Below are 21,463 nucleotides of genomic sequence, written 5' to 3' on the forward strand. Positions count from 1 at the left end.
CGGCGAATGGGTTTCCTTAGATAACTCCTCCAGTAGGTAGGGAGCTTTTACCTGAGGAGGCCCTAATGTGTTGGCGCTGATATTATGATTAGGGGAATGGGAGGTCCGATTCCATATTGAGAGAGAGAGAGAGAGAGAGAGACCCGAGAGAGAGAGAGAGAGATTGTTTTCGTCAGAAATTAATTCTGGATGAGCTTAAAAACATTCTATAGTTGTATTAAAGAGAAGTGAAAAAGGACGTCGGACCAGTGTTGTCCAAACATTTTCGCCTATTGTACCCTTTATTACCTTCTCCTACTATTACGTACCAACCCCAACCCCCCTCTCGCCCACCATGGCTGACCAAACTCGGTTTTATTTAAGATAATCATGCAAATAATATATTAATTATGAAAAGACTGCATTATAGGAGTGTTGGTCAATAAATTCAAATTTATTACAAAAATAAATACTTGAAAAAATTACTTACACAACTTAATGTGAGATGTGAGGCTGATGTTCACTGATGTGATGTTTCTGTTTTGTGTGTGTGTGTGTGTGTTCCTTGTTTGTTCACGTACCCTCATGATCTATGTTCCTTACCCCCAAGGGTACGCGGACCCTAGTTTGGACAACACTATCTATACGTTTCGCCAGGGGTTACAAGGAATTACAAGGATTAGGATGTCTCAAAGGATTGTTAGTCCACCCGAGGAGAAGCACATTACAATCGGAATTTAACAAGCACATGCAAAGGGAGCCAGTAAAAGGGAGAGAGAGAGAGAGAGAGAGAGAGAGAGAGAGGAGAGAGAGAGAGAGAGAGAGAGAGAGAGATACTAGGAGAGCTAGAAAAAGAGGAAGGTATAGTAAAGCTATTAAAAGAGACTAGAGTTTTGCTAAGAGAGAGAGAGAGAGAGAGAGAGAGAGAGAGAGAGAGAGAGAGAGAGAGAGAGAGAGAGTAGTTAAGGACAAGGAAATGTCGAATGGTGGAAAAGGGAAACTGAGAGGAAGGTGGGAAAGGGAGATTTTACAAAGTTGAGGAGGAAGTGGAGCGGAATGGAAAGAGAAAAAGGAAGAAAATAAGTAAAGGAGAGAGAGAGAACGAAAGGAACAAGGAAGGGAAAGAGAAAGATAAATATTGATGGGCCAAAGTTAAGACCTAAAAATATATAAAAAGAGAAAAATTTAATAAAAAAAATTATAATAACACACAAAATATTAATTGAATAATTGTTAGCGAATAAATATTTGCATAAATATTTGCATAAATAAGCGATTGACAGTAAAGAAGTGAATTGTTCCAAACTACCAAAAAGAATGGAACATTCTTCGTCTGCTTGGGATGTCTGTTCTTGCAGGTTCAAGAATGGTTGCAATGCTTCAAGCACCGTTCTCTCCGTTTTCTTGCATTTCTCAACTGTTGGTTTATGTGTGTGTGATTTGATTTATTTATACATTGTTCTTTCGTGTTTATATAATCATTATATTGTTGTGTTTCCTTCTTTATCGCAAAGATTGTCTCCTTTTTTCTTTGTTTTGCTGAAGGTTGATGAGGATCTCTGAACTGTGTTCCATATCAGTGCTTACACGTTTCGAATAATATTAATAATAATGAATCGCCATCTTTATTCTTCATAGAAAAATACGGTCATTGGTGAACTTTACTGTCATTGAATTTCACTACCGTTATAGCGAAGTTTATGTTTCCGTCACTATTATTACTGTTGTTTTAGCGGTGTTGAGCCTATTCTAAATTTTTTCTGTATTTGAATTAATTCCCTTATCTTCCAGATAAAGCCGTCCAATATTCGTTAGCAAGTTCTTCTGGAGGTTTTTTTATTTAATAATATGCTCAGTAAATTAAGCAATAACAACAAGCCTTTCTCTCAACGGACATAGTCGAGTACCCGGACTCTAAATGCAGAGTAATAGCTCTCATACGAGTATTTAGGTAGTTACTATACCTCATGGCACGGCATACACATCGAACTAGACTGTGCTTCCCAGGTGCTTGTTGGGATCGTTACCCTGACAAGAAAACTGATAAAAGATTAAAGAAGACCCTTGTGAGTAGTTCACTTCATCAGTCTCCCCACAACCAAGAAAGATTAAAAGCTATAATACCATCAAAACGTTGGGAGGAAGAGCTCGCATATACGACGTTATAGCCTGGTGTTTTAACCTTGACACTGAATAAGCGATTAAGTTCGAAATTATATCTTATGAGAAATAAAGGACTTTAACAAACACAATTATTATAAAGCAGCGAAGATATTAAGCCTTCTTATGAGGAATAAAACCACCTAGCCCTTCCATGCATGAGGTCTCAAGATAAAGAAAGTGGAAGACTAACCAGCTATAATACATGTTAACATTCTAACCCAAACTGCTACAGGTGCATTAACCTGAGCAGGGTCTTATCCGACATCGACCATAGTTATCCTGTTTAATCCCACCTTTCGCTGTGCCTCGTTCCATCCAAGTCTTAGGCTAAGACCCCACCGAATCCGTTGCGGCGCGTCGCGTGCTTGCAACACGGCTATCCGTCTACAAGCGTCTCCGTCTTCTGCGCGTGTGGCCCAACCAGACACACAAGTGACGGTTATAAGACGGACAATTCAAACTTCAGCAGTAGTTGCCGTTATGAAGGGAGCGCGCGAGGTTTTCCTCTGACTCGGTGCTGTCAACCAAATTAGAGGGTTGAACATAGGAAAATCTGGACGTATGAAATATTTAGAAGAGGAAAGAGTGGAGAATATGCAAAACTCTTTCATAAGTTACGATAGCGTCCAGACAAGTTTTTTTTTTTTTTTTTTTTTTTTTATTGTCGGATAACGCCGAAAACCTTTGACTTAATTCACGAGGGCATTATATCTCGAATATCAAAATTTGATACCAATTACAGAAGATCCGTATCAACGTAAGAAACTTTTAGTAACTCTGAGGGAAGGATTACTGATTTCGAAATTTGTAAAGTTGCACTTTATTTTATTTAATACAAAAATTAAGATACGTAGAATTGTGTGTGAACTGAACACTTTGATACAGGAACTTCTGAAACAAAGATATTTACATAAATGTATCCATTAGAATATAATAAAAAAAAAAATACTATAATCCTTTATCATAACCACAAATCATCACATTTGATTATAACTCAAAGTTGGGCAGGTGGTTCAAATGCAGGTTGTTGTAGGTCTACCACAATTTCTTCCTTCAAGCGTACCCAAGCTCGGAGACGCTCGTCCATGTGCGGCTAAAAACAAAATGTTTTGTTCCTTGTGCGTCTAGTCCGGTAACGCACCTGCCGCCACGCACGCTCATGCGCCGTGTGGGGCCACTCGTGTTTGAACTATGACAGTTGATCGAAACGCACAAAACGCGTAGCCGTGTTGGACGCACGTGACGCGCCGCGACGGATTCGGTGGGGCCTTAGCCTTACTATGCTAAAACAACGTTAAAAAGTGGGTAATATTTGTCGGTTTGTTTACTACGTATATAAAAAGTAGAAAACTCTCGAGTGTCTGTAACCTTTATTGAAGAAAATTTTACGAATGAATATCAGGCAGCTCATAGCTAACCTTTGTCTTGAAAAAAAAAAAAGGGAATTATTAGATGGAAAAAGATTTTCCATATCTCAGCGCCTCTGCAACTAACAATTTATGATAAGTCATGTTTTGATAAATCATCTCTAAGAGGTGGTCTCCTTCCCAAATTTAATATTATTATTAATCACAAGTTCTCGCCAGTTCTTCATTGAAATTTGGCTGTATGATACCCCTTGGTCCTCTGGGTATTTGTCACAAAGATTCGGATATAAAACTGTATATAAGTTCACAGAAACAGAAAAATTCCGAAATTCATTGCACCTCATCCGGTGCACGGTAAGCATTACTTAGGGTTCTTTGCAGCGTGCCTTTGGGCCCTAGCTGCAATTCCTTTCGTTCCTTTTATTATGCCTCTGTTCATATTCTCTTTCTTCCATTTTACTTTCCACCCTCGCCTGACAATTGATTCATAGTGCAACTGCGAGGTTGTCCTCCTGTTAAACCTTTCAAACCTTTTACTGTCAATTTCAGTTTCGGCGCTGAATGACCTCGTAGGTGCCCAGTGATTGGCCTTTGGCCTAAATTCCATATTCAATTCAATCAAAATCTGAAACAGATATCTCTCCAGTTTTGAAAAATGTCAAATTATTTTAATAATATAGCTTTTGTTGTTTATCATTTGCCATTCATATGATTTAACTTTAAAGACTTGTGGCATCTCTTCCGAAATGGAGAATTACATACCATTTGATCAAATCTAATTTCCTGCGTATTCACAAAACCAAACAACTTCTTGTGCCATTCGCCGGTGTTCGTCCCAAGGCTGAACTGATAAGCATATCAGAGGCTGGTCTCAAATGGGCCTTTAAAAAACCGCGAATTTTATACTGAAAATATCTTGACTGGAAATTTTACTTCGTTGTATGCAAGAGAACTGAACTTTGAAATAATCGTAAGATTCCTGGCGTGGTGGAGTTGACTGTTTGTCATGAACAATTAGTATTATTATTATTATTATTATTATTATTATTATTATTATTATTATTATTATTGTATGCTGGAAACAGATTCTTTCAAACAAGTTTATTAAAAATAATGGCAGAATCCACAAAATCGATTTTGTACAATATTCTTTCAATTCTCCTTATGATTTGTCTTTCTGGTACGCTGGTATTATGAAGCAGCTGTCCAATTATTCATCGTGCTGAAGGTCGTCAACGGAATTTCAGGCTGGTGTTATCAAAGGCAAACTGGTTATCAGGGACAGGCTAGGGTCGTCAACAGGTGTACAGGTGCGTTTCGTTAGGCGTCGGGAACAGGACGTATGTCGTCTGGGGTCTATCCGTATTCCTTGTTCTTTTTTTTTAAAGGCGTCTACGTTTCGGCTACCTCGTTTGGCCATCTTCGGACGGGATCGCTGAGTGCAATGGTCTGTGTCAGATGTATTCACGCTATTTATTGCATTCGGGTGGTTTGAAGAAATGGGTACCTCACTTTTCATCGGCCAATACCTGTGACGTCACAAGCGATGTCATCAGGGGCCCCGTTGCTGGTTGGCTGTCCTCTTCGTGGGCGGAGCCTCATCCTTATTGGTGATGGTGGAGGCCCCCTCGAAGGGCGTGCTACCAGGTCGGTCCTCAGAGCGAGAGCTTGAGCTTCGATCACCCTCAGGATTACTAGGGACGGTCCTCAGGATGAGAAACTAACGCTTCTACTTATCCTCAGGATCCCTCTGGTGCGACGGTCGTTGTGGGGCGTTGTCTGCTGCTCCCCTGACGGTGGTGGTGGGGAGGAAGGTCTCTTGTGTGACGTTCAAACTGGGCTTCTCTCTCCCGATGTGCAGCGCTTCTAAGATTCGCAAACGACGTAGATCGGGTGCTTGGTCGATAACCTCAAAGTTACCGACGATGTCGCTGCGGCGGAGTCTTTTATTATGTGAAGTCCTTGCATGATTAAATATTGTTCCTTCCTGTGCATGACAGGAGATCCTCTTGGAGAGGCGCATTGACGTCATGCCGATGCAAGTTCCGAGGCATCCTCGGATTGGGCACGTGTATCTGTAGATGACGTTCGTCCTCTTCAAGGGATCCTGCGACGGTGCGGGGTTATTCTTCATAATAAGGCTGCATGTTTTTTCACTTGATCAAGTTGATCTGCTTGTTGTTGTCGGTCGGGGAATCGTGATTCTTGATTATTTCCCGTAGGGCTCGCTTGTCTTCTTTATATCGCCGATGGAATGACCCTTGTAGAAAAAATTAATTTTCTGCTGGGGTCTGGGCGGGGTTCCTGTAGTACCATTTCTCCATGCTCTCCTGAAGACGTTCTGGATGCTGCGGTTGGTGTGTCCGTTGTTTACTAGGACCTATTATTATTGCGCTAACGAATGAATGACAGTGAGCCAAATGGAAATTGGTTGGATATCAAAATCCTATTTAAACTTACATTACAGTGAGAGAAATAAATCTAGAGATCATCAGCAATTCATCCCTTACATCCTACTACCTGTTCATCGAGGAAGTAAAAATAATATTCATAATAAAATCACTTCCTCGTTGCATTTACCCTTTATTGAGCAAACAACCATTAATGGGATCTGAATCCTCTCAGTTTCGTCTGAAATCCTTCATCGTTAAACCTCACTGATAAAACTCCTATTTGAATTAATGGTCTAATACTTGAGAAGTACTAGCTGATAGGAGTGTGAGAGATGACCTTCACTGAACATGAAAATGCCGCAACTCCTACCAGATGGTGTTGCTGTTGAATTCATCTTATGCAAAAGTTTTTTTTTTTTTCCAAACTTCGATCATATTGAAAATGACTTGCCCCTCCTAAGATGGAGTGGAAGTTGCACACGATTCTGGAAGATCATTTCAGACAATGAGGACAGTTTCCTGAATTACTTGTAACAAGCAACGAGGTGACGTGTAATCTAAATTACAGACAGTTTTTTCAGAGAGTTTCCAGAAACTCCAAGATTCGCTACGCTTGTTATGATTGGCCATGATTTCTCAGTTTGCGGACTAATGTTGATATGAATTGATAATTTCAATTTATCCTTTAGTTTCATATTGTCATCGGTATAATGTATGTAGTCAACTGTTTGGTCACGTATTGGTAAAGTGAGATTATCATTAGATACCCTGCTCTACTTTCGAAAATCAACAATGGGCACATATTTTGATTGAAATATAGATCTATTTGGTAGCGCATTCTTGCGCACTTCGTTACTACGTGAACGCGGCTTTGTTGCACAGATAAACATGGTATTTTCATTTAAAATAAGTTTTTAAATATACTTACCTGGTAGTTACATATATATAGCTAATCCCGACGATTCGTCGCGCGCACGGCAAGGCAGAAATTCAAAATTCGCGGCTATCGCCGATAGACGGTCAGGTGATCATACCTGTGCTCCCTCTATGTAGGTATCTGGAACCATCCCATTATCCTCAGAAATTCCATGCCTCTGTTCTCAGAGGGGAGGAGGGAGGGACCTTTTTATATAGTAACTACAGGTAAGTATATTTAAAAACTTATTTTAAAATGAAAATACCATTTTTAAATATCTAACTTCCCTGGTAGTTACATATATATAGCTGATTGGCACCTTTGGTGGTGGGTCAGAGAACCGCAGCACCGTTGGGAATTCGTAAAATTATTGATCGCTACAATTAGCTGTACCAATAATCTGGTTCATACCTGATAAGGAAGTGGCTTCGAAAAGTTTTTTCTGCCTCATTAGCCTGCATTCCTTGAGAGACCCAGCGATCCACCCAGGGGGCTGTAGAAAGTCTCTGTGGGGCTGTCAGACGGTCCTCGACCTTAACCTGACTAGACCACCACCCTTGCTATCCTGGCAAAGCCCTGGACAATGAGCTGACCACCTGACCAACTAACACACTAAAACCCACTCCATAAAACGTAACTTAGACTTTCACCCCAGACTGTGGAAGGTTGCAACAACCTTCACAGACAGCCTGTGAGGTCAAGTTCAGTAAAATGCAAGGGTAAGGGTAAAAAATCGGTTATAGGTTAAGAGACAGTTGTAGCCTTACCAACTACGGTCGCCGGAGGCAACGTACGGCCCCACTAGGGGCAACACCAATTCCTCATATTGGGTCTGTACGGCTTTAAAGTAGCAATCTGCGAAGACTGACTGGCTTCGCCAGAATGTGGCACTTCCAAGATCGATTCCATCGACTTGTGTCTATACGCCATCGAAGTCGCCACAGCTCTTACTTCGTGCGCATTGACTTTGAGTATGGGAAGCTTTTCTCATCAAAATTCTGGTGAGCTTCCCTTATTAAATCCTTGACAAAGACCGCCAGCGCGTTCTTTGGCACAGGTAGTGAAGGCTTCTTTACCAAGGACTAGATGTTGTCTGTCTGTCCTCTAAATTTTTGGTTCTATGTAGATAATACTTTAGGGCTCTAACTGGACAAAGTCCTTTCTCCTTTTCCTGTCCAACTAACTGAGATAACCCTGGTATGGTAAAGGATCTAGGCCATGGGTGAGAAGGATTCTCATTCTTGGCGAGAAAACCTACTTTGCATCGAGCAGACTGCATTCTACCCATTGAAGCCTACATTCTTGCTAAAGGCTTGCAACTCTCCTATCCTCTTCGCCGTTGCCAATGCAACCAGGAATAGGGTCTTCTTGGTGAGATCCTTCCATGAAGCCTTGTCGAGGGGTTCGAACCTTCTCGAGGTTAGAAAAGTCAGAACAACATCCAAATTCCAAGAGGGGGTTGGGGTTATCCTTACTCTTAACTGTCTCAAAGGACCTTATGAGGTCCGAGGGATCCTTGTCTCCCGACATGTCAAAATCTCTGTGACGGAAGACGGAGGCTAGCATGCTGCGTTATCCCTTGATAGTTGATACTGCTAGTTTCTCTTGGGTTCTTAAGTGTAACAGAAAATCTGCTAGTTGAGTTAGAGGTACTGAAAGAGGAAATGATGTTAATTCTGCACCATTTCCTGAACACGTCCCACTTTGACTGATACACCTTGATTGTGGACGTCCTCCTTGCTCTCGCGATTGCTCTTGCAGCTTCCCTCGAAAAGCCCTTCGCTCTGCCAGTTTTTCGATAGTCGAAGGGTAGTTAGATTGAGAGAGAGGCGATTTGATGGTGTCTCTCTATATGTGGCTGTCTGAGTAGATCATTCCGACACGGTAACGATCTGGGGATGTCTACTAGCCACTCCATCACATCTGTGATCCAGGGTCTCATGGGCCAAAAACGGAGCTATCAGGGTCATGCGGACGTTGTTCGATTCCCTGAACTTCTTCATGACTCAGTCTAGGATCTTAATGGGGGGGGTGGGGGGAGGCATACGTGTCTAGTCCTTCCCAATCCATGAGGAAGGCGTCTACTGCCACTGCTTCCTGGTCTGGGACTGGAGAGCAGTAAACAGGTAACCTCTTTGTTCTCTGCGTTGTAAAGAGGTCTATAGACGGTTCTCCCCACCACCGATTCCACAGCCTGCTGCATACCTCGTGATGCAGGGTCCACTGCGTCGTGAGAACCTGTCTTTCTCTGCTGAGGAGATCCGCCCTGACGTTCTTCTCTCCTTCTATAAAAAGCGAGTTAGAAGAGTAATGTTCCTCTCTTTGCCCCCACAATAAGAGATCCTTTGCTGCCTCGTAAAAGGAGTCCGAACGAGTGCCTCCCTGCTTCTTTATGTAGGTCAACGCCGTGGTGTTGTCTGCGTTGACCTAAACTACTTTGATCTTGCCATAGACTAGAGATCCCGTCATTCCTTAGTGTTGCACGCCACCCCACGTCCGATGCGTCTGAATACAACACTAGGTCGGGGTTCTTCTGTTGAAGTTCGAAACCTTCTTGTAGCTTGTTGGTGTCGTGCCACCAACTCAACTGATTGTTCTGGAACAACCTATTGAGTCCACAACGTAAACCGTAACTGAATCGGGCGCTCTGACAGCTGCCTACTGACAGCGTTCGGTAATGAGGCAAGTTGTCCAAGCATCCGAGCAAGTCACGTGATCTCTTAAGGCATGTGCCCAATAGGCGAAAGTCAATTGCCCTCTAGAGGCCGAGGTTCTTAATGGCAAGACATTCTATAGTAGTTGACTCTCAGCTAAAAACGAAAAAACAACATTATGTTCCATTGAACACGAAGGTGGAAAGTGAATGCAAACTACGTCTTCACAGCCGAATCGTGAGAAGGATTCTCAAGGTTCTGAATCTGTGCTTATAAAGAACTGAAAACGCTAACAGCTATTTCATTGCTGTAAGGTGAGGGATTGTAATTGTAATGAAAGCGGGGCGGTTTCCAGTAATGAAAAACAGGGAAGTACTACTTCTCATGGGCTGATTATTTGGAAGTAGAGCTGGCAGGTCGGGGAGCAGGCGATGTCTTCCGTATATATCTGTCAATTCCGGGTGAACAATGAACAATTGCACCTCTCCGAATAAGAGATATTTTGACGACAAACTCAGATGACTGAAGAAAAAATTCCGCATTATCGCAATGCGATGCAGCGGTGAGACTAGTAAAGACTTCTGTTACCGTGCGGTAAACATAAAGATGAAAGATTCCAGAATATATATCTGTTGCAAATTCTCGCAATATTCAAGGGGGATGCAGAAGATGTCATTCATGTATGCGAGAATCCCCACCGTAATCAGAGATGTAAGTCCGATATTGTTGGACAGAGAAAAGGTTCGTTAGTCAATCCTTGTATGGGAGACACACATATCCGACCATGCATCCCGGAGGAGCCAGCTGGGAACTAGGTTGTCTTGCTGTAATCCCCTACTCAGTGGTCTTGCTCACTCGCTATCCTGAGTTGCTAGCTAATCCATTAATCCATTCTTCGAAGGAATGCGTTCGGCTAGAATAATCGAGCGTTAAAAAAAAAAGGATCTATTATGCTCGAGCAATTATATTTAAACGAAAACGGATTTCGGTAAAAACAAAAAACTGAGGTGGTGGGTCGTGACCATACCATAAGTATCTGAAAAATCGAAACTGGTAACTCCTGGGAAGATGCAGACAGTCCCGAATTGCAGTTCCATTAGAATACTAGCCGTCTCGGTCACAAACCGTAGAATTATCTACGGTATGTGACTAACCCCCGGGACAATTTAACTGCATAACAGACTCATGTCTCGAGGGTAATATACGTCGTGTATTTTTGTTGGTTTCTATACAACGAATTCCATCCTAATTCTTTTCCCTTAGAGGAATGAGAATAAGTATTGGAAATCTACACCCTTCCTTCTCTATTCAAGAGAGTGAAGGAGAAGTTTTCCCCTAAGGAAACTTCAATAGTGAAAAACAGAAACTCGAGACGAAACTTCAAGTCAAACTGGATATTCGCGTTTTCGTTCTTCTGTATTCCAGGGTTGGTCGTCTACTGAGAGGTATCCTTACTCAGTAGCAGTTCTTCTTACAAACGCTAGAAATTCCAGAATTCGAGCATTCGGCGAGATTCCCGATTATCATGAAAACCATTATCGGGGATTTAGATATAAAGTCCTGCGTTCCCTTTTGGGCTAAGGGGCAAGGCAGAGGAGACCTCATTCTTGAAGGAGAAGATTTCTGGGTTCTACCCTTCATAAACTGTGAGGGCGGGCTCCGAGGTACAGCCTGCTGAAAAATATTCGTATATAAGTCCGCCAATACCGCAAGCAATCTTTTCAGATCCGCCGCATGAAGAGTTTCTTGCGTCTGCTCCTTTGATATCTCATCCAAAGTATTGGCGATTTCCGATGTCGAACGAGTGGGGGAATCACGCGCATCGTCTTACTTGCGTGAGTCATGCATGCGTCCAACCTGCTGCGAGGGAGCATGCTGCGTGCGTCCTGCGTGCGTCCAGCCTGTTGCGAGGGAGCGTCACGATTCTTGTCATTTCCCGTCACACGTCCAGTAAGCTGCGAGGGAGCCTGCTTGCGTGCGTCATGCTAGCGTCTGCTTCGTCACGCGTGTAGGTTGCTGCGAGGGAGTGTCTAAGAGCGCTGCAACCTGCAGCAAGTCTTCGTCTTGCCGTCTGTTAGCGTCACGCTGTGCTAACTACGGTTTTTATCTTGTGTTTTATCGGTCGCGCTTCACCTGCTAGTCCATGCGACTTGTAGACATCAAACCGAAACGTAATGGACTGCTGAAGCTTTGACAAGAAAGCTGCTTGCAGTACCTCTTGCTGTTGGGGAATAACTGAAGGCGGCACTGCCCGCCCATCTACCGCTTTGGAGAACACTAGTAGTGATCTTCTGTCGACGAGGTGGAGACGCTCCATGGAGGACACCTTCCAGTCTGGGGGTGGGGGAGGGGGGAGAAGCATGCACCGATGTAAAGCAAACTTCTCCTTCTTTCGCAAGAGCTTGTGGCGGTCATGCGTCTCTGTTTTCGGAGCGGATGGTCGTCCGTCCTCCTCCGATAAGTAACTTCTCCGGCGAGCTCCCAATTACTGCACGACGGTTGCTGTAACGCTACGGGGGACTTGCGTCTCTTGAGGGGTCTTGACTCTAGCGGTTGACGCCAACCGCGTCGAGGTCTTGCGTCATCAGACGAAGACGCAAGCACCGAAAGTCTCTCTTCGTCCGATATTTCCTTACCCCCTGCCAAAGGGGACGGCCGCCTGTGCGACACCTTGCCTCTTATATTGGCTGGAGAGCAAGTATCCGAACACTTCCTCATCTCACCTTTCCTGTGGCGAGGGAGAGCGTCCTGGGATGCGTCAGCAGGATCGCTCGAGGGGACGCCCGCTCGCTTTTTAACATCTCTCACCTCCCTTCTTCCGCCGGTCGACATTCCTTCTCCCAGGGGTGGGGGTTGGGAGCATGGAAGAGGTCTAGGACTAGGAGCGTGACAGACACGAACGGGCGCACCCTCCACTACACTAACACTGTCACCAAATTTGCGATGCAAAACTACGCACTGTCCTATTCAGTCCCCTTTCCGAAGAAAGGGATTGTATTAACACGCAAGCCGAACTAGCCGCAAAAACATCATAGTCGGCTAACTTATCTACGACTCCTCAGGTGGGTTCTGATACTCTTAACTTAGGGCTAGGCTCAGGAATATTAGTATTAGACAGGTTAGACAAGCTTGACTATCAGAAGAACTAGCTGATAGAACACAATACGATCTAGCTCTTCTAAGTAAAATCTAATTGCATCTTATAGTAAACATACTTTTCATTATTTTCTCAGAGAAACGTTACACACTTATTCTATCTGCTAACAAATGTACATATCTGCTTCCTGCATTTGTAAACTATTGTATGAGGATCAAGAGTCGTATGGAAGCCGGGACTCGAAAACCCTTAACTACAGAGTCGGCCACCTTGAATTCAGAAAACAAGAAAAACTGTAGAAGTCGGGAAACTGACCAACTGAAACTTATTCGTGTGTAAAACAAATTAAGGATAATCTGATATCAGCGAAAGCCATTAAGTAACAAAAAAGTAAGCAATGGGTACTTCACCAATTGTAGTAAAAGCAAACCCAAACAAAGAAGAGCGAATTTCCAACGTGCTGCTCGAACGACGGCAGGGAATTTCTGAGGATAATGGGAATGGTTCCAGATACCTACATAGAGGGACACAGGTATGATCACCTGACCGTCTATCGGCGATAGCCGCGAATTTTGAATTTCTCTGCCGTGCGCGCGACGAAATCGTCGGGATTAAGCACTATATATATGTAACTACAGGGAAGTTAGATATTTAAAAATGAGTCCTCCCATTCCAACGTATGTAATTTTTAGGTCGTAGGTTAATCTCGCAGGCAAAAGATACTCATTTTTTTCTCTCCCGAACGCTGCCTGAATACAACGACACTGAAATGTATTTCTATTTTTTATTTTAGAAAAAAAAGAATGAGGTAGCCAAAATGATTTGAAATTCTCGTTACTCGGGTCATTCAATTGTGGATTGTCAGAGCTGTTGAAACTGATAGGTTATTGACCCGAGGTACAAAGTAAAATATAAACGAAACAAAAAAATAAAATGTTTAAATTTTCAAGTTTAGTTACCTTTATTTATTTACTTATTATTATTATTATTATTATTATTATTATATTATTATTATTATTATTATTATTATTATTATTATTATTATTATTAGCGCAGTGGTGTTTATGCAATGAAATGTTATACCATAATTCTTTTTATTGTCTTTCTGCTATCTTTACTGCTTGTGTTATTTTGAGTTTTATCTATCCTTTTATACCCTTTATACAGTTTTGTGTTTTTTTTAATTCTATCTATTCTATAGCACAACTTTTCTCCTAAGAGAATATAGCTTCAGGTGGTGTTAACCTTTCAGGTTCTTAGCAAGTCTTCTTGGAGGAGGTCGCTAGTCCTATACCTTCTCCTTGGCCGTCAGGAGACAGTGAATTTTCAACCCACTGACTAACCGCCCCCCTCCGCCCCGCGGCATATTCCGAACGGGAACCGAGTACCAGACCTTCCTTGAAAAAAATAGTGACGCCAAATCTTAAAACTAACCACAGAAGCTTCTAGAAAATAATCTCATTATGTTCCGCATCCAAATTACGGAGCACTTGCTTTTTGAGCTAACCTAGCTTAACCTCAGGGGCACTGCAAATAAATAAATAAATAAATAAATAAATAAACAAGGCTTGTGCAGTATTAGTATACATCTCGGGAGTTTGCTGGCGCCGGCCCCGCCCCTCACCAACCATTCCTACGTAATATACACACCTCGCGTGATCTCTCTATAATGGGTTATAAAGTCACAAAAAAAGCCAAAAAAGAAAAAAAAAAATTTTCTTTATCCGATGTACTTTTTATCTCTCATCATCTTTTTTTAAACATTTTATTTTGTCCTTTTCCATCGGAAGCCTTCGTCAAAAGCCGTCGTTCTCGGAAGATGAAACCGAAATGATAATTCTTTCAAGTATGTTTTATAACATTCACATAATTGTGTTCACCTGTGAATAAATGTGCTCCTCACCTTTCCCTTCCTGCTGTGGTGGGTCACAGTTAGTTTGGAGAAAGCGTTCAACTATCAACTTCATCATCTGCAAGTGTTTTTGTTTATAATCTATTTTTTACCTTCGGTAAAAGTTAAGTATATCTTAGTTTAACCAAACCACTGAGCTGATTAACAGTTCTCCTAGGGCTAGCCGGAAGGATTGGATATTTTTACGTGGCTAGGAACCAATTGGTCACTTAGCAACGGGGCCTACAGTTTATTGTGGGATCCGAACCACATTATAATGAGAAATTAATTTCTATTCACCAGAAATAAGTTTTTCTGATTCCACGCTGGCAGAGTGGGGGGCGAACTCTCGCAACCCACACGTCCAACGAGGAACTTGAGTTTTTGGTATATAGAGAGGGAAGAATATTTCTCTTAAATGTATGCATTACAACTTTTCGCTCCAGCGATTTGAGTAAAGGCTCCGATTCGTTTACTTAGGAAAAATAAAATTTAATTAAAAAGATATTACATTCTTTTTCCAATTGAACTATCGGAAATGGAACAAAAATGTTTTAATGATGTTTTAATTTTAAGCGTTTAAATTCCTTATTTTCCATTTTAATAATTCTGAAAGGGTGTAGGTACCTGTTTCATTTTAAGGACGCGCATTAATAACTCATTTTTGAGCTATTTCCTTTTCGGTGAAACTACGCATTTAACCTTCGCCCTGAAGAATATCTTACAAAAGACCGCTTGAAACGATTCCGCCGTAAAGAAACTTTCCCCGCTGCTGAAGTATTCAGATGGCCCTGTCCAGCCAGCTGAAGCCTTTGTGATGAAAGTAAAGGAAAAAGAGACTCGCTTAATTCCCACGACGCTTCTTCTAAAGGAATATTTCTTTTGGTGCGGGTCCAAGAGAAATTGCAAGAGTCGCTTGAATCTGTGTGTGTGTGTGGTGTGTGTGTGTGTGTGTGAGCGGTTCCCTTCAAATCGATAGATCTTCTATTCACAAACAACACGAATCCAAATACTTTTTTTCTCCTTAGGTAGCCGGAGGGAAATTGCTGTAGATACCTGATGTGCTCTCTCTCTCTCTCTCTCTCTCTCTCTCTCTCTCTCTCTCTCTCTCTCTCTAGCCAACAATTTTTCCATTCAGTTCCAAAGATCTCTCCCTTCTTTATTTATCTACCACTCTGATCCGAATACTTTTTCCCCCTCCTCTCTAAGTCCTTCCACCGGCATTCAGAAAGGCCAATGTGGTTTATGGAAGAGACTGGAAAGGGGAAAGAGGAAAGATCAAGAGCCCTATGTTACCTGATGGGAAGATCAAATTCTCTCTCTCTCTCTCTCTCTCTCTCTCTCTCTCTCTCTCTCTCTATCGACGTCCTGAGTTGAGGCGCGTTTGAAGTTCTTCAAGTGAGGTAACTTTTTTTTTTCAATTTGGTGGTGAAATGTTTGGGAGTCTTTAACTGGAATACGGTTGAAGTCTCTAGCTAAGGACTGTTTTGAAGTCTTTGATGAAAATATGTGTGGACCCTTTACTAGAGGGATTTTGGCGAAAGGATACTACGGGTCTTCAGGAGAATGTTTGAAGGTCATGGTAGAATGGGGACTTCTGAAGTCCTAGGTGGAGTCGATTTATTCACTGAAGGACTTAAAGTTCTTGGTGGAGTCGAATTTATTCAGTGGAGGACAAGAGTCCTTGGAGGAGTTGAATTTATTCATTGGAAGACTTAAAGTCCTGGTGGAGTCGAATTTATTTACTGAAGAACTTAAAGCCTTTGATGGAGTCGAATTCATTCACTGAAGGACTTTAGGTCCTTGGTGAAGTCGAATTTATTCTCTGGAGGACTTAAAGTCCTTGATGGAGTCAATTTCATTCAATGGAAGACTTTTGAAGTCCTTGGAGTTGAATTCATTCACAGTCACTTGAGGACTTTTGAAGTCCTTGGTGGAGTCGAATTTACTCACTGAAGGACTTAAAGTCCTTGGTGGAGTCGAATTCATTCACTGGAGGACTTCTGAAGTGTTTGGTGGAGGGATGTTTAATGTCCATGGCGAGATGAAGTTTGAAGTCCTTACATGGGTGTCTAACAGTTGATGAGCGGGTATGCTTAGAAGAAAAGGATGCTTGTTAGATTCTTTTGGTATTCTAATCTTACTTCTGTACCTCTTTTAAGTTCTTACATTATTGTATAAACCAATCGTTAGCCAGAACATTTTAATCTCGTTTCGTTAAATCTCATTATGTCTTTACTATCCTAGTTGTGAAGTATAAACCTGATAGTAAGTCGACTGTGGGGATACAAAAAGGGTGGGCGCTTGCTGCAAACTGAAAAAAAAGAATTGAAAGGATCTCCCTCTAAAGGTAAACATGGAATCCCCGTGGGCGGGTAGTCTCGTCAGTGCACCTCGTGCGGTGCAATGTAGGCATTACTTGAGGGTCTTGCAGCGTCCCCTCGGCCCCTAGCTGCAACCCTTTTCTTTCCTTTACTGTACTTCCTTTCATATTCTCTCTCTTCCATCTTATTTTCCACGTTCCTTACAATTGATTCATGGTGCAAGTGAGAGGTTTTCCTTCTGTTACACCTTGCAAACCTTTCCACTATCAATATCTGCGTCAGCACCGTCTGACCTCATAGGTCCCAGTGCATGGCCTTTGGCCTAAATTCTACATTTCATTTAATTCTAAAGGTAGAAAGTATATGATGAGATTTTATTTGTGTGTGTATATATATATATATATATATATATATATATATATATATATATATATATATATATATATATATATATATGACTGGTAAAAGTGTTCTGTAACAACAGAATTCCATCTAATAACGGAGCCCATAAAAACACCAAAATGTAGAGAGAAAAGTACAATATTTCAGAGACTGCTGTCTCTCTCTTCAGGTATATGAATGAGAAAAGTTTACAGAAAAGGTGGTATTTATACCAAGAGATTCGTCCACAAGTAAGCCAATTTAGGTCACCCCCGCTGATAATCTTCCTTTAATCTTCTTATGCGTTGGTTGAATGAACACTGCGTCGACGATGTCCGATGTCCAATTCCCTTTTGAGATGTTCATTACCTGCTTCTACTTTTTTATTAAGGAACCGATTCCATCATTTGACTCTTGTACCGGCAGTTGCTGCTATAAATTACATGTGGACATATTCCAGTTTATTCTATGGTTATGTTCATTTATATGATTGAAAATAGCCGAGTTCTGTTGTCCATACCTAACTGACCGTTTGTGTTGTATTAATCTCTGGGGAAGTGATTTACCTGTAAATCCGATGTAAGATTGGTCACAGTCCTGGCATGGGATCTCATATACCCCAGAGTCTTTGGGCGATGTCTTTTGTTGGACGTTAATCAGGGATTTGGCTAAGGTATTTGGGTAGTAAACATGCAAAAGGGTTGGATTTCCCAGGTGTGAGTTACTCTCTTAATCGTCTCCAGGTGGGGAATTTTTATTTTATTGTTGGGTGTGTCTCTGGTCTTGTCTTTAGGGGTTGGTAGAAAATTACGTTTGCTTTTTGAATTGCTTCTCAATTATATGGTCAGGATACTTTAAAGATGAAAGTTGCTTGCGAATTAGTTCAAATTCTTTTTCCAGGAAATCTGGGGAACAAATTCGTAAGGCTCTTAAGAATAGGTTGCTAGCTAGACCTATCTTCATAGTATTGTCATGATAGCTAAAGTAGTGAATATATGAAAGTGAGAACGTTGGTTTTCTGTATATGGTAAATTTGTATTCTGTCGTGTCTCTGATTATTAAAACATCAAGAAAAGGAATTTTGTTGTCTGTTTCCCATTCAACTTTAAATTTGATGCTGGCACTAATGCGTTTAATTTTGACCCCTAAAGACAAGACCAGAGACACACCCAACAATAAAATAAAAATTCCCCACCTGGAGACGATTAAGAGAGTAACTCACACCCCTTGGGAAATCCAACCCTTTTGCATTTACCTACCCAAATACCTTAGCCAAATCCCTGATTAACGTCCAACAAAAGACATCGCCCAAAGACTCTGGGGTATATGAGATCCCATGCCAGGACTGTGACCAATCTTACATCGGATTTACAGATAAATCACTTCCCCAGAGATTAATACAACACAAACGGTCAGTTAGGTATGGACAACAGAACTCGGCTATTTTCAATCATATAAATGAACATAACCATAGAATAAACTGGAATATGTCACGTGTAATTTATAGCAGCAACTGCCGGTACAAGAGTCAAATGATGGAATCGGCCTTAATAAAAGAGAAGCAGGTAATGAACATCTCAAAAGGGAATTGGACATCGGACATCGTCGACGCAGTGTTCATTCAACCAACGCTTAAGAAGATTAAAGGAAGATTATCAGCGGGGGTGACCTAAATTGGCTTACTTGTGGACGAATCTCTTGGTATAAATACACCTTTTCTGTAAACTTTTCTCATTCATATACCTGAAGAGAGAGGACAGCAGTTCCTCTGAAATATAGTACTTTTCTCTCTACATTTTGGTGTTTTTATGGGCTCCTTTTATTATATATATATATATATATATATATATATATATATATATATATATATATATATAGTATATATATATATATTATATATATATATATATATATATATATATATATATATACATGTGTGTGTGTATGTATGTATGTATATATATACATATATATGTGTGTGCGTGAGTGTGTGTGCGTGTGTGAGAGAGAGAGAGAGAGAGAGAGAGAGATAATTATTGATTTACTAGTATAGATGTATAAAATTTTATTTATAACCTCATTAATACCATCAATCACTTCATACGTTCACTAGTGATCAAAACGAAAATCTATTGAATAATCCTAAAATGATGACGGAGTTAACCGTTGAATATTTACTCCGTGACTTCAGCCTTCGTTGGAGAACCGGTCGATAGATTTTCGGCTAATGCCAATCCCGTGTCTTCCGGCGCGATTTCATAATGGCATTTAGATGAATGTTTTGCTCTCTCTCTCTCTCTCTCTCTCTCTCTCTCTCTCTCTCTCTCTCTCTCTCTCTCTCTCCAAATATTTTAACAAAGTATAATAGCCCCACCAAAAACATTTCATATATCTGAATATTTCACTTTCATTTATCTGAATATTTCAGTGCCTTCAATAAAGTATCTAATTCTTCATACCTAGGCCTTTAATTGTTACCAAAATTTGGAGAAAGCTGTTCATTCACATTGATCTCCATCGTAGCCTTCATCACCCAAAAATATTTCCCGTTATTTGTGGCAGAATTTTTCTGATTGGCGGAGTTATCAAGGATAACTTCATTTCCGGGGAGCTCCCATAAAGATATATTTTCATTTTGATTTTTTCATTATTTTGTTTTCCTTAGAATGGATGGCTCCACAAAATACAAAAATATTAATCATAGGGCCAACCGGGTGACTGCTAGGGGCCCGTTCCCTGTGGACCTGGGCGCATTTTTGGACAAAATGATATTCGGGATGCAGGTTTTGGCAAATTATTCGGAATGACGAACAGAAAATAAAAAAAAAAAAATAAAAATCGATAAGGAATTTCATTGTTATAAATTTGGAAATGATAAGGTGCATCAGGAAGCGTTTTTTAATTCTTTTTTTGAAATTGCAAGTACACGTTGCCTAAAGTCAGTTGTTTAATGTTTACTGGAAAATTAGCAAGAGATGTACTGGTGAGCATGAATTATTTTTCATCTCGTATTCCCTTGCATTGATCGTCACAGGCATTTCCAGATTTAAAAACCTGATAGAGAATTTCAATACTAATTTCGCCTAGACCAAGGCCAGATTATTCACCATAGTTATTTAAATTACGTACAACATACGGAACAACCCATCCGCCTTGCGTTCACAGGTCCCTCGGATAATTAGGTATGTATCCCGACACCTTTATAGTTTATATTCTGAAATTGTGTTTGTATGATGAACTTAACTTTTTTTTTTTTTTTTTTTTTACGTAAGTTAATTTCTTCGCCAATGCCCAATATCCATGTTTCCATTATGCTTTCAATTTGGGCATTATATCCTGCTAGAAGAACTCGCCGAATATAATGACCAAGTTGATAGCATATGGATATTAGGTAATCGGTGAAAACATCAACGTACGTAAAGGAAAAATAATACGGCATAAGCACATCTTAAAAATGAGATTTTAGAATAAAAGCGATAAAGGTTTCGGGACATATTAGCTAATAATGAAGGCAAGAGTTGCCCCATATGTAACTGAAGCAACCTTTATAGCTATAAGCCATTATTTATAATAATGTAATTTGATTAATTTTTAATATATTGACCATGTACAGCGAAGTTAATAAAATTTCTATAATCTTTTAACAGACTTTTCATTGGGAATGTTATTATTGGAATTTAGCGTTGCCAACCTAAGGAAAAATCGCTAATACTGACGTATCCAGAGTCATTGTTGGCGGATTTTAAACTTTGCGGTCATCGGGAAATCGGGTCGATTTTGAAAGATGTTAACAGATTTTAGTGGCTTTATATGGAAAGCTTATTTGTTATTCGTTCTTAAAAGAATGGAGAACGATCGTAAACTTACGTCCAACTGATTATGAAATAGGAACTTAACGAGGATAATGATTTGATTTTTTAAATGGAGGATTAATGCAGCGAGGATTCTGACACAAACACAACAGAGAAGACAAAATTGTGGGTACTGTTTATTGCTTACCGTTTCTTCCTTCTTTTTTTCATACACATTTAACAGTCTTTCTGAGATTGATGCGGCTTATTCCCTATTAATTGTCAGTTAACACTGCCATAAGACCCGTAGGATAAGGTATTTTCAGTCCTCCCTATTGCAATTGGGAGTTTATTGTCCACACTGAAGCGACCAATTTAAAGACTCTTAAACCAAGGTGTGAAGTGTATCTTTGCTCAAGTAACTGGGGACATCTGGACACCCAGTCTTGATATATTGATGATGCATTGCACCAGCACATCTTGAATATATTATGAATAACATTTCAA

Source organism: Macrobrachium nipponense, chromosome 4 (genome assembly GCF_015104395.2).
Source record: "Macrobrachium nipponense isolate FS-2020 chromosome 4, ASM1510439v2, whole genome shotgun sequence".
Taxonomy (NCBI): Eukaryota; Metazoa; Arthropoda; class Malacostraca; order Decapoda; family Palaemonidae; genus Macrobrachium; species Macrobrachium nipponense.